The sequence below is a fragment of the Pecten maximus genome, chromosome 2 (genome assembly GCF_902652985.1).
Source record: "Pecten maximus chromosome 2, xPecMax1.1, whole genome shotgun sequence".
NCBI lineage: Eukaryota > Metazoa > Mollusca > Bivalvia > Pectinida > Pectinidae > Pecten > Pecten maximus.
In genome coordinates, this window is record NC_047016.1 from 52,373,985 (window position 1) to 52,387,686 (window position 13,702).

The window sequence follows — 13,702 nt, forward strand, 5'->3', positions numbered from 1 at the left end:
ATATTGTTACTAATATCAAGGACGAGAACCTCCTACACCTCCCCTACACCCCCCCCCCCCCCCACCCCTTATACCCCCTCCTACCTTCCAATACCCCTGCCTTCCCCTCCTACCTTCCAATACCCCTGCCTTCCCCTCCTACCTTCCCCTAACCTTTCCTACCCCCTCATATCCTCCCCTATCTCTTCCTACCCCTTCTACCATTCCCTACCCCTTCCTACCCCCTACCCTCCCCTACCCCTTCCTATGCCTTCCTTCACCTTCCTGTCCTCCCCTACCACTTTCTACCCCCCCCTACCTTCCTACCCCTTCTACCAACTTCTACCCCTCCTACCCTCCTACCCCTTCTACCCCTACCCCCCTACCCCTTCCTAGCCCTCCTACCCTCCCCACCCCTCCTACCCCCCCCCCTCCACCCCCCCTACCCCTCACCCTCCACCTTCCTACCCCCCCCCCTACCCCCCCTACCCTCCATCCCCCTACCCTCCCCTACCCCTTCCTACCCCCCCCTCCCCTACCCCTTCCTATCCCCTCCTACCCTCCTACCCTTCCTACCCTCCTACCCCCCCTCCCACCACCCCTATCCCCTCCTACCGCCCTACCCCCTCCCCCCCCGACCCCCTATCCCTCCTACCCCTACCCCCCCCCCTACCCCCCTCCCCTCCCTACCCTCCTACCCTCCCCCCTCCCCCTACCCCCCTACCCCCGACCCCTTCCTACTCCACCCCTCCTACCCCTCCCCCTCCACCCCCTACTCCTACCCTCCCCTACCCCTTCCTACCCCTCCACCCCTAACCCCCCTCTACCCCCCCCTACCCCTGCCACCCCTTCCTACCCTCCCCTACCCCCTACCCTCCCACCCCCCTACCCCTCCTACCCCTCCTACCCTCCCCTACCCCCCTACCCCTCCTCCCCTCCTACCCTCCCCTACCCCTCCTCCCCTCCCCTACCCCTCCCCCCCCCTACCCCCTCCTACCCCCCTACCCTTCCTACCCCCTCGTACCCTCCCCTACCCTCCCCTACCCTCCTACCCCTTCCTACCCCTCCTACCCCCCTACCCTCCCCTACCCCTTCCTATCCCCTCCTACCCTCCTACCCTTCCCTACCCTTCCTACCTCCCCTTACCCTTCCTACCCCCTCCTACCCCCCTACCCTCCACCCTCCCCTACCCCATCCTCCCTCCCCTACCCCTTCCTACCCCCCCTACCCTCCCCTACCCCTTCCTACCCCCTCGTACCCTCCCCTACCCTCCTACCCTCCCCTTCCCCTTCCTACCCCCTCGTACCCTCGTACCCTCCCCTACCCTCCCTACCCCTCCTACCCTCCCCTACCCTCCTACATCCCCTACCCCCTCCTCCCCTCCATCTTACCTCCATCTCACCTTAATCTCACCTGCATCCCACCTGCATCCGACCTCCATATCACCTCCATCTTACCTCCATCTCACCTTAATCTCACCTGCATCCCACCTCCATCCGACCTCCATATCACCTCCATCTCACCTCCATCCCACCTCCATCCCACCTCCATCTCACCTCCATCCCACCTCAATCTCACCTCCATTTCACTTCCATCCCACCTCCATCCCCACCTCCATTTCACCTCCATCCCACCTCCATTTCACCTCCATCTCACCTCCATCCCACCCTCCATCCGACCTCCATATCACCTCCATCCCTCCTCCATCCCACCTCCATCCCTCCTCCATCCCACCTCCATCACACCTCCATCCCAATTCCATCTCATCTCCATTTCACCTCCATCCGACCTCCATTTCACCTCCATCTTACCTCCATCTCACCTTAATCTCACCTCCATCCCACCTCCATCCGACCTCCATATCACCTCCATCTTACCTCCATCTCACCTTCATCCCTCCTCCATCCCACCTCCATCTCACCTCCATCTCACCTCCATCCCACCTCCATCTCACCTCCATCTCACCTCCATCTCACCTCCATCCGACCTCCATCTCACCTCCATCTCACCTCCATCTCACCTCCATCCCACCTCCATCCTACCTCCATCCGACCTCCATCCCACCTCCATCTCACCTCCATCTCACCTATATCCGATCTCCATCCACCTCCATCTCACCTCCATCTCACCTCCATCCGACCTCCATCTCACCTCCATCTCACCTATATCCGATCTCCATCCACCTCCATCCGACCTCCATCTCACCTCCATCCACACCCTAATCCTCATCCCTTCTCACCTCCATCCCACCTCCATCAAACTTCCATCCTCACCTCCGTCCTGACCCCCGTCTCACCTCCATCCTGACCCCATCTTAATATCCATCCTCACCCCAATCCTCGCCTCGACCTCACCCCACCCCACAGAAGAACTTAAATTCAAATCTAACAGTAAAGTTTGTTCCTATTTCTACTTCATACTTTTGATGACCGACACCAAAATACTACTTAACTTCAGGTGTATATTCCCGGTTAATAACCGTCTTTGTAATAATTAGTCCGACTGTGCTGTAATTAAAACCCGGTCGTATTTTAAAAGACTACACATATAGCTTTCCTTCCCTTTGGTCTAAGCCTTAAGTTTACAATCAGACCCAAATACGATTAGAACTGAATTAAGACGGATATCAGATTTTTTAAAAGTTAAATCTTTGTATATCTAAATATTAGGATTATATGTTTCAGTTTATTTAGAAAAGTTTAGCCATTTTTAGAGGAGTTTATGTAGGATTTAAAGAAATCAAAATGAACGAAATCTTAAGGCATTGTACGTAAATATATTAGATTTTACAGTGAAACTATAAGTTTTGCAGCGAAGATCTAAGTTTTTCGTTTTTGACCAATCAGCGCTAACCTTTATATTCACTTCATTGAAACTTGCTGATTTTTCTAATCGAAGAGAAGATAGATAAATGGGTAATTTTGCTGTATTTCTGAAATATTTGACAATATATTTACTAAACGTTAGCTGTTCATGCACAGATTCTCCGATAACAGCAGAAAACGCTTAAATTGCGCTGTTCAGTCCTTTCAAAATGGCGCCGTCAAATTGATGTGGAGTAACGTCACAAAGAGACGACGTCATGATTTATGTTACTGATTACCGCACTTTTTGACACGATTAATTTTTCGATGTTTTTAATTTAAGTTTTTTAACATACTAAAAAGTAAAAAATGCACACAAAAAAAAGAAAGAAAATTGATTGGCATATCGTTGAATATAACATATTTCACGAGTATGACCGAATGTTTCGATATTTTTCACTCGTAATGACAGAATATTTCGATACGCACTTGTGAAAATATCGATATTCTGTCATACTCGTGAAATATGTTACTGAGTATATTCAACGGAAAGCCATTCAATATCCTCTATATAATGCTTTGTTATCTTTGATTTTCTTTTTTTTTTTTTTTTTTTTTTTAAGTTTTGCCATTTAATGAAATAATGAAATATTTTTTTTATATTTCTTTTATTTTTTAAACATTTTGCATGATAAACATCAAACAGGTTACATTTCACAAGTACATTTATATAATTACTTGCTCACAAATTTTCTTCATTCTCTCATTTGAACAGTTTAACTGATCACACTAATACTTACGTTAGATCCAACCCACCTTACATTCACACTCGCATACAACATGAAGACATACAGAATCAGACAAAGCACAAAGAAACAGCAGAACAAAAATATAACACATATAAAAGAGCTATAGTAAAGAAAGAGACAGAAAAGAGGGGGGGGGGGGGGGTTGATGGTGATGGAAAAGATAGAGAAGATAGGGGGATATTAGGGTGAGAGGTGGTCAGACTTTTGGTTTATATATAAAAAAATATTAAATTTAACGTTTTTGATCAGGCAAGTTCAACAAGTTTTAACCATTTTTTCCATTCATTATTTAAAACATTGAGGCACTGTTCACCTTTTCCCTGAGCAATATACTTTTGGACTTTGTAATAATCTTTTATCAAATTTACCAATGCCATAACATTTAATGATTTATGAGCGCACCTGGTTTGGTACAGGTATTGTTTAAAAATTAAAATAATTTCATTATCAACTTTATTATAAATGCCTTTATGTTCAAATAATCCAAAAATCATAGCTTGTTTATTAATTGCAAAAGGAATAGTAATGCTCTCTAAAAGTGATTCAAAAGTGAACAAAAATTGTTGAACTTCATTACATTCCCATAAAATATGAGTGATTGTCTCCCTTTCACCATTACAGAATGTACAGTTAGGATTATTTGTTAGGCCAATCTTGTAAATAAAAGCATTAGTGGTTAATATGTGATGATTTATTCTAAACTGTAGCCATTGTAGTTTTGTATTTTTTGTTATTCTAAATGGGAGAGAGTATATCTTTTTCCATGCATCATTATTAAAATCAAATATATTTCCCCACTTATTTTGAGCTAAAACAATGTTTTCTTGTTTTATAAGTAGTTTGTAAAAATCTTGAGACCCCTTTTTCTGTTTAAAAATAATTTCTAAATCTAAAGGGATGATCGGGTATTGTGGGGTTCTATTTAGGATAGGATAGTTATTAAGGAACTCTTTTATGCTTCTAATTACTCCATGATATTGTAAATAGTTAGCTATGTTCCCATATATATCGCAAAATTCTTCAAATGAAAAGAAAGAACCATCACTTTTATCCTTAATTAGGTCGTTAATTATTATTATTCCTTTCTTAAACCAGTTTGGAAAAAAGATTACTTTTTTACCCACAATTATATTTTTATTATACCATAACGGTGATTTAAGAATAGAATAACCATCTTTCTTATATATTTCTTCTCTTACTCTAAGATTATTCCAGGCTTTAAAAACATCCACCCAAAAAACATTTTTACAACAAGTCAATATTTTGTCAAGATATTTCCTTCCAGAAACAGCCAAAAGGTTAAGGTTTATTCGGGTCTTAAGAATTTCTAACCATTTCCCTTTTGAATTGAAAATCCTTCTTATCCATCCTATCTTTAAAGACTCAATAAAAGCTATCAAATTAACCATTTTAAGGCCACCATCACTATAATTTTGAATAATTACATCCCTCTTTACTTTATCTGTTTTACTGTTCCATAGAAAATTAAACAGAAGTGAATTCAGTTCCTTTACAAACTTTCCATCTGGATTTGGTAGGGAAATAAACAAATGATTTAACTGTGATATTAATAGTGATTTAATTATTGTGATTCTTCCTATTGGAGTAAGTAACCTTTTACTCCAACTCTTAATTATTGATTTCATCTTAGTAAGTTTTTTATCAAAATTCATTCTAGGTATTTTATGTAAATCTACATGAAATTCAATCCCAAGAAGGGTAAATCTATCTACTCCCCATTTAAAATTCAACTCTGGTAGAAAAATGTCATTACTGTATTTTTTGCTGCCTATCCAAACAACTTGTGTTTTACCTGTATTGACTTTTAGACCTGAAATTTTTGCAAAAAAATCCAATTCCTCAATTGATTTCTTCATTGATTTCTCGGTTCCATCTAGTATTAGTGAAGTATCATCTGACAATATATTTACTAAACGTTAGCTTTTCATGCACAGATTCTCCGATAACAGCAGAAAATGCTTAAATTGCGCTGTTCAGTCCTTTCAAAATGGCGCCGTCAAATTGATGTGGAGTAACGTCACAAAGAGACGACGTCATGATTTATGTTACTGATTACCGCACTTTTTGACACGATTAATTTTTCGATGTTTTTAATTTAAGTTTTTTAACATACTAAAAAGTAAAAAATGCACACAAAAAAAAAAAAAAAAATTGATTGGCATATCGTTGAATATAACATATTTCACGAGTATGACCGAATGTTTCGATATTTTTCACTCGTAATGACAGAATATTTCGATACGCACTTGTGAAAATATCGATATTCTGTCATACTCGTGAAATATGTTACTGAGTATATTCAACGGAAAGCCATTCAATATCCTCTATATAATGCTTTGTTATATTTGATTTTCTTTTTGTTTGACTAGAGGCTTGAAATTACCCGTAACTGTATTGTCTATGGTAAAGTTCAAGGAAAAGCACGGATTAATTATCACCGTTTTGCGATACTGAATGATAGAGATTGAAGGTTTTACTCTAAAATCTAAAAACGTGTTTTGTCGGTGACGCTAGTGTAACAGGAGTTACTTCCCCTTGTTCGTACCTTGTATATACCCGGTAAGATATAACTCAGTAATAACCATTCAACCTAACAAATTCACGGTATGATACGATGAACTTTATTAATATCTGGTTACTTTCGCTGTAGCTGGTAACATCCTGTCAAATTACATTGGTCGCCATCACAGCATTCGGAACATAAATTTAGGTCTGATCGTCTAGCCAGGTTCCGGCCTGTGTTGTGGACTGCGGTACCGTTCCGACAGAGCTGTTGTAGTAATACACAGTATGAGTTGTATGTTATTAAACGATAAATTCGTATGAAAATCTAGACAATATTTAGTCGACAAATACATATATCGCTTTTAATATTGATTTTTTATGGCCCGTTTAAGCGTTTAAATACCATAGAAAGTAATTTCTTTAAAATCATGATTTAGCTCCATCTTAAAATCTTCATTTATGACCACAAAATTACAGGTAACTTACGGATTTTTCTCTGCATCCACGCATATAGCGGAGTATACTACCACCATACATATATATGTCACTGTAACAGAGCTACAAAGGCGGTATTAACGACAATATGGAAAAACATATACACAATAGTTGTCATTATCGAATTCCTACCCCTTCGTCAGATTAAAGGGGCATTCCTCCATTTGAATAAAGTTAAGGTCGTCAAAATTAGATTTATTGGAAAATATTTTCTTTTTCAAGTAGTACAAGTTATAAATAACCTTTACATTAATACGGCAGGTTTACTCTTAATTCGCGCAGTTTTCGACACTACTGATTTTTCGATATTTTTATTATTTTTTTTCATGTAAATAAAATGCAATCAAAAGAAAATTGATGGTTTCCCGTTTGATTTAACATATATTTAATTCGTATGACCAAATAGTTGGTTATTTTTCACTTGGGCTTCGCATTCGTGAAAATATCGATATTTTGTCATACCCGTGAAATATATATTATACGGGAAACCATTCAATAACCTCTATTTCCTGTACATTTTGGCTTTAATTGCATTAGATGTAGACACAAACACTCATATAATCATCGTTCGGACATATGTTTCATTAACAGAAATTGTGCATATTTCTGATGTCCACACAACGAAATGCCCCTTTAATGCATACGTTTGTATCTTTTGAATTTGTAACATTAATTTATCTTCAATGTCATCGGGAACCGTTCAGTTAATGTTTTAGTGTTTTGTGCCCTAACAAACGAGGAATTTAATTATTCTTACCTCTGTAGGTTTACAAGTAACCATGTGAGGGCAATCGGTGGCAGAGGCGACGGGGTGGGGACATTGCTGACACTGCATCGCGGGCACTGTAACTAATTATCATTACACTATAAACTGATGTTGTAACTAATTATCATTATACTACAAAACTGACACTGTAACTAATTAGCATTACACTACAAACTGACACTGTAACTAATTATCATTACACTATAAACTGACGTTGTAACTAATTATCATTATACTACAAACTGACACTGTAACTAATTATCATTATACTATAAACTGACACTAACTGATTATCATTACACTATAAAACTAACACTGTAACTAATTATCATTACACTATAAACTGACACTAACTGATTATCATTACACTACAAAACTGACCCTGTAACTGATTATCATTACACTATAAACTGACACTGTAACTAATTATCATTACACTATAAACTGACACTGTAAGTAGTTATCAGTATACTATAAACTGACACTAACTGATTATCATTACACTATAAAACTAACACTGTAACTAATTATCATTACACTATAAACTGACACTGTAACTGATTATCATTACACTATAAACTGACACTGTAACTGATTATCATTACACTATAAACTGACACTGTAACTAATTATCATTACACTATAAACTGACACTGTAACTAATTATCATTACACTATAAACTGACACTGTAACTAATTATCATTACACTATAAAACTGACACTGTAACTGATTATCATTATACTATAAACTGACGCTGTAACTAATTATAATCACACTATAAAACTGACACTGTAACTGATTATCATTACACTACAAACTGACACTGTAACTAATTATCATTACACTATAAACTGACACTGTAACTAATTATCATTACACTATAAACTGACACTGTAACTAATTATCATTACACTATAAAACTGACACTGTAACTAATTATAATTACACTACAAACTGACACTGTAACTAATTATAATTACACTATAAAACTGACACTGTAACTGATTATCATTATACTATAAACTGACGCTGTAACTAATTATCATTACACTACAAACTGACACTATAACTAATTATCATTACACTATAAACTGACACTGTAACTGATTATCATTACACTACAAACTGACACTGTAACTAATTATCATTACACTATAAACTGACACTGTAACTAATTATCATTACACTATAAACTGACACTGTAACTAATTATCATTACACTATAAAACTGACACTGTAACTGATTATCATTATACTATAAACTGACGCTGTAACTAATTATAATCACACTATAAAACTGACACTGTAACTGATTATCATTACACTACAAACTGACACTGTAACTAATTATCATTACACTATAAACTGACACTGTAACTAATTATCATTACACTATAAACTGACACTGTAACTAATTATCATTACACTATAAAACTGACACTGTAACTGATTATCATTATACTATAAACTGACGCTGTAACTAATTATAATCACACTATAAAACTGACACTGTAACTGATTATCATTACACTACAAACTGACACTGTAACTAATTATCATTACACTATAAACTGACACTGTAACTAATTATCATTACACTATAAACTGACACTGTAACTAATTATCATTACACTATAAAACTGACACTGTAACTAATTATAATTACACTACAAACTGACACTGTAACTAATTATAATTACACTATAAAACTGACACTGTAACTGATTATCATTATACTATAAACTGACGCTGTAACTAATTATCATTACACTACAAACTGACACTATAACTAATTATCATTACACTATAAACTGACACTGTAACTGATTATCATTACACTACAAACTGACACTGTAACTAATTATCATTACACTATAAACTGACACTGTAACTAATTATCATTACACTATAAACTGACACTGTAACTAATTATCATTACACTATAAAACTGACACTGTAACTGATTATCATTATACTATAAACTGACGCTGTAACTAATTATAATCACACTATAAAACTGACACTGTAACTGATTATCATTACACTACAAACTGACACTGTAACTAATTATCATTACACTACAAAACTGACATTTTAACTAATTATCATTACACTATAAACTGACACTGTAACTAATTATCATTACACTATCAACTGACACTGTAACTAATTATCATTACACTACAAACTTACACTGTAACTAATTATCATTACACTATAAAACTGACACTAACTGATTATCATTACACTATAAACTGACACTGTAACTAATTATCATTACACTATAAACTGACACTGTAACTAATTATCATTACACTATAAACTGACACTGTAACTAATTATCATTACACTACCAAACTGACACTGTAACTGATTATCATTATACTATAAAACTGACACTGTAACTAATTATCAGTATGCTACAAACTGACACTGTAACTAATTATCATTACACTATAAAACTGACACTGTAACTGATTATCATTACACTATAAACTGACACTGTAACTAATTATAATCACACTATAAAACTGACGCTGTAACTGATTATCATTACACTACAAACTGACACTGTAACTAATTATCATTACACTACAAAACTGGCATTTTAACTAATTATCATTACACTATAAACTGACACTATAACTAATTATCATTACACTACAAACTGACACTGTAACTAATTATCATTACACTATAAAACTGACGTTGTAATTAATTATCATTACACTATAAAACTGACACTGTAACTGATTATCATTACACTACAAACTGACACTGTAACTGATTATCATTACACTATAAAACTGACACTGTAACTAATTATCATTACACTATAAAACTGACACTGTAACTGATTATCATTACACTATAAACTGACACTGTAACTAATTATCATTACACTATAAACTGACACTTTAACTAATTATCATTACACTATAAAACTGACACTGTAACTGATTATCATTACACTACAAACTGACACTGTAACTAATTATCATTACACTACAAAACTAACACTGTAACTGATTATAATTACACTATAAAACTGACACTGTAACTGATATCATTACACTACAAAACTGACACAGTAACTAATTATCATTACACTATAAAACTGACACTGTAACTGATTATCATTACACTATAAACTGACACTGTAACTAATTATCATTACACTATAAACTGAGGCTGTAACTAATTATCATTACACTACAAACTGACACTGTAACTAATTATCATTACACTATAAAACTGACACTGTAACTGATTATCATTACACTATAAAACTGAGGCTGCAACTAATTATCATTACACTACAAACTGACACTGTAACTAATTATCATTACACTATAAAACTGACATTGTAACTAATAATCATTACACTATAAACTGACACTGTAACTAATTATCATTACACTATAAAACTGACGTTGTAACTGATTATCATAACACTACAAAACTGATGCCGAATTGATTATCATGACATTAAATAGTTGGGATTGTAAGTTTGTGAAAGTGATAGATTCATGACAATATCTATGAATGTTTCAACCCATAATTTGTATAGTATTATTCATTAGTTGTAAATTTTATCAATACATTGGTTGTTTTGATATATGCATGTATACTTCTGTCGATAATCTTTTTTTCTTTTACTATAAACATGAAAATTTGGTTTATGTTTTTCCAATAGCTGTTACAAAAAGTGTATTCGCTTCATTTTCTGACAATTCATTAGCTTGTGTGTTATGCTTTTCTACTGTTATAGCATTCTAATGAGTGACATCGTACTTTGTATGAACTCATAATGAATAGTTTTTATATACATACTGCTTGGTCTTTGGCCACAGAGGAATCTATTGCACGGCTGACCTTGGGTTGTGGTGTCATTGCAGCATTGTGCACAGTTTACAATGGATCGTTTCCCTGTTGTGCCAGCTAAAGTGGCCATAACACTACATACCTAATATAAAAGATATAGTTATGGAACATATTTTATACATGGTTATCGAAGATATGAAAAACTGTTAACTCAATGTTTTCTAAAGCTGATCTCTGGCCAGCTGTTATAAGTTCGGAATGAACCATAAAAGTACTGTTTTTCTATTAGTTATCTATAAAAATAGGGAGGAAAAAAATCATGAACTATAAAATAAGGAAATGTTTATCTCAGTCATCTTCAAACTTTCCTTTCAGTTGACGATACGATACAATAAGGTAAAGGACACCTGTTTAATTCACATAAATACAGATGTATCTCCACTTACCTTTGTTTATTTTGCATAAGAATATCTACATTTTATTAACGACGAATATTCCTACCACATTAAAACAAAATGCATGTATTATTTTACGTAGGTGTAATTACACTATAAATGGAATGTGAAGTTTTGTCTACTCCATATTGTGTTGGGACATGTACGTACTAGGTATACTTTAGTAAGTTAGTGATTGATGGCTTGGTTTTATGTCTGGCAGATCCATGTAATTTTTCGCTCTGGTTCGGAAAATAAACAGCTAACTATTTTTCAAGGCAATAAGGAATGCCGATTGGGATGGATTGTTGAAGGCGAGAGAAAAGCGAAATTGAACTATGCTTAGTGTGAGTTTCAAAATGTGCATTCAATATGAGCCGTCAAGGTAGCCCGACAGGCTCAAGTGATCTTCAAATATTAAAAACAGTAGCGTTATGGCGAGATAATTTTATCTTTATTTACTGATTAACGAAAAACAAAAACAAAAAAACAAAAACAAAAAAACTTACTGCTTTTGAACGACATCCTGCGTTGTACCTTAATGCCAGACTGTCCGTCGTCATTTGTTCCAAGAAGCAATCCTGAAGTTAGGAGAAGATTTATATAGCATTACAGAGACTAACCAACCAATTGTTTTCCCATAGACTTTAGTGTTAATGTTTTGGATTATTTCATTCAAATTCTTGAATTGAATATGACGATTATGGTTTATAACAAAAGTTTAGGGTCTGATATAACACCTAATCAAAAAAAAAAGTTGGGTCCTTCAGCTCAAATTTTCTCCATGGTAGCCATTTTGAAAATAGGTGAATTTCGCAGTAAAAATTCTCAAAAATCTTAAATGTTTACCTGTTTACTATTATTACGTGAACTTTTGGGAAAAAAAACAATCGGACTTAAGAAATTTATATCAACATTTCTTATTGATAGTTACCTATCAGGCTACATATCTATTTTCTCACTTCATAACATACTGGCCAATCAGTGGCTGCCAGACATTTTATCCTTGGCTCAACGTTCTATACACAGGGGCTGTTTCAAAAATATATTTTTTCAATTGGTTGGTTGTTCCCTTACACAGTGGACTCATATATATCTAGATAACAATCTAAGCTATGAATTAACAAATAAACAAATATAGAATAAATCGACAGACACTCGGTCCGTCTAGGTCATTGAGGCTAAAGGGGAAAAGTGTGAAACTCTAGAGGAAAAGTCAGGAAATTATAAATGGGACTAAACAACGAAATATTAAGAAACGGATGTACAATTTCCTCTGATCAACAAATCAGGAAATTTTGGGAAGAGATGTTTAAAAAAATGATATACGTGCATATATTCCACAGTGATGTTACTACTAAATACATATATAGTTATAAAGGTCTCTGTTACTACTACAACGTATTAACATATATGTAGAAACATCTCCGGGAAAACAATATCAAAATATGAACAATATATATATGTATATATATATTTGAAGACAAGAGGGAACTAGACCAGGTGTTCTGGGGGTGAGGCGTCTTTTAATTCCAGGTCAAATCGAGGTGATGTCACATTCTCTACATGAGAACCGGGATGGTAGCATACAACATAAAACCTTTTTGGGGCTCTGATCACTGCAGCTTTGGAGAAAGGCAACATTTGGGATATGTTTTCTTGCTAGTAAGTTCCTTTCATAAAGTGTCACTTGGTAATCTTATTAGTTCAATTACGGCCCGATTTTGAACGCCAAAAGGCCAAGTTAGTAGTGGGTTTAGACAAGCTTAAGTACTTAGTGTATAAAATCGATAGTATGGGTATCTACCCGATCTTCGCCTTTATTTTTAGCAAAGGACCGGCTCGTCGCTGTCAATGTAATGCTACCAGGTGGGTATTATGCAGAGTGGTGGCACTATGAAACGTTCATTAACGGCTCAATAACCCGCGAGCACCGTCTTTTTATAACCTAGCTGATTCGATGACGATATTTTAACCCAAAACAAACCCGCTGAATTATAAAATGTTACTTGAAGTGTATCTCTGATAACATTCTCACCGATTATTAACAAGTCGTTAATCC